Source organism: Cherax quadricarinatus, chromosome 6, assembly GCF_038502225.1.
Source record: "Cherax quadricarinatus isolate ZL_2023a chromosome 6, ASM3850222v1, whole genome shotgun sequence".
In the NCBI taxonomy this organism is placed as follows: Eukaryota; Metazoa; Arthropoda; class Malacostraca; order Decapoda; family Parastacidae; genus Cherax; species Cherax quadricarinatus.
The window spans coordinates 35007772-35010083 of NC_091297.1; the positions used below are offsets into that span (position 1 = coordinate 35007772).

A 2312-nucleotide genomic window follows, 5' to 3' on the forward strand; every position below is an offset into this window, starting at 1 on the left:
CACAAGGTCCTCACACACAAACTCCTGCTTCACCTGTACGTTATTCTCTGCAGGCGCATATACACTAATAAAGGCCACACGTTTTCCCATCCACAAACCATCTACACACAACACCCTTCCCCCTCCCCCCCTCACTTCTCTGCAAAACAAACGGGCTTGCCTCCCTGATTAATATACCCACCCCTCCTTTCAAACGGGCAGATGGCAGGGTTACCACTCGAAACCCCTCCATCTCCAACACCCTACCCTCCTTAAAATTATGCTCCTGAAGGAACACAACATCCACTCTAAATTTATTCAGAAACATTCTAAACCATTCTCTCTTTACACTATTACACAAACCATTAACGTTTACTGTCATACACCGGAGGCCTATTAAAGTTTCCACCCCTGCCTCCTCTCTTCACTCTTCCTATGGGCACCAGAACGTGTGGGACCACTTGTCACCTGCACACTTCCCTCTCTCTCCCTCCCTTCTTTCGGTGCCTCCTGTCATGGCCACCACTACCTTCACCTTCTGCCCATATTTGCTTCCCAGTCCGCTGCGCTGGCGTTAGGACATCATCTGAATCTGACGCAGCGGCTCTCTTTCTTGTGACAGGCGCATCCTCCATGGCTTGGTCTGGGGATGCCTTCACTGTACACAGTGGCAATGATCTCGGTGACACCTCAGTCACGCTGTCACTTCCGTCGTCCGAATAGTTCTGTTGTTGATGCACCACAGCCTTCAACTCGTCTTCTACCACCTTTCCAGGAGCAGCCACCTCCTCAGGCGGTGACAAGGACTTCAGAACCTCGGCTAATTCCTCCTCAATTTCCAACACTTCCTCCTGTACTTTTTGCGCAACCCGATCCACTGGAAGTGTCTCTGGGCCAGGAAACTGGTCAAGGGCCTCACCCTCTCCCCCAGCCTTATGCGCCTCATCCACTATCTCGCTCCATAGACGACCACGCCCTCCTTCACGTCGTTGATCATCACCTGCTCCCTCCGGTGTAGAAGCTGATGTCTCCGCCCCTGGGCCAGGAGCTCGTTGCCGCTTCCCACACTCCGCCGCTATGTGATCATATTCCCCACATAGTCGGCATGTACGCCTTTGCCCGGCGTATGACACCATGACCTGTGTCCTGAATTCCTTTAGGTACACGTAAGACGGTATGGGGTGTCGCAATGTAATTTTTAGGTTAAAAGTGCCCTCCGGCATACCTGTGTAGGCACCCGTCACCCACTTACCATGCTGGGCCAAATGAACAGTTCCGTATTCCTCAAAAACTTTTCTGATATCTGTCTCATCAGCCTCAAAGGGGACATTACGCAGTTTAATCCATGTATAATGTCTGGATACATCGATCATCCTCACACGCACAGCTGGTGTTGCATCAAGACTTACGTCTTGAAAACGGTTGACTGACTCATAAACCGTTGCTGAGAGCAGTTTCACAAAAAATCTACGTGCTCCGTTCAATGCTACTCCGTACAACTCGCCATCCTGAATGCCATACGTGTCTCTGATGATTTTAGGTAGTAAAACCTGGGCTGAAGCTGGCGTTATTGCCCCACTGAGAAGTTCAACGCCGACAGTGTTGATCCTGCGTCTGTAACTGAACGCCATGTTGACTAATGGTAGTTCTCCTGGGCTGACGACAGAGGCGCGACAAGCACCACCTCACACTACTGCAGTCAGGGAACTGAAGTGCGTTTGCGCAGGAGGTCTACACGGCCCAAGAGCGATGCAGACAGTGGAAAAAAAAATCTCCCCAAAGGGAGTGGACCAATCCCAGAGGTACTGCAATACCGGGCCGATCCGCGGCAAAGGTGGAGCAAGCCCCTAGCACTTAGCCATGATTCAAAAATCAGATTAATATCGAAGATCCCACCTGGGGATCATATCAGATATTAAGCTGATAAGAACAGATACTACACTTTGATCTTAACCAAAAGGCCGAGAAGCGATGATTAGGCAGATTTAGTAGAATATATTCAGACACCAACCGCCTGACCCGTGTAGGTGGCATTAACTCAACATGCTGTTTGCAATGCACACAGCAAGCAGCAATAGCACAGTACAACTTGTGGCATATACACACACATTATCAAGACTGGCATCCAATAACGAAAGTAATAGCAAGGCTGACCCACAATCTGAATGAAGCTAAGACCAGCTCCAGCTCCCAACGATACTAAGACCAGCTCCAGATACTGGACAGGCCCCAATGTTACGAACACAGATAATAGAATGGCCAGTAACCTGGTCATAATGGATTTTTGGAGCAAAAATTCAGCAGAAATATTTAACTTGTATTTCCTTTCAGGG

At 49.4% G+C, this 2312-nt stretch overlaps 1 non-coding gene across 1 annotated transcript; it reads right to left on the bottom strand.

The window, feature by feature from the left end:
• Window positions 1–1759: 1759 nt before the first annotated feature.
• Window positions 1760–1952, bottom strand: LOC128688083 (U2 spliceosomal RNA). Its single transcript, XR_008406954.2, has one exon. It is a non-coding gene; the product is annotated as a U2 spliceosomal RNA (small nuclear RNA).
• Window positions 1953–2312: the final 360 nt, after the last annotated feature.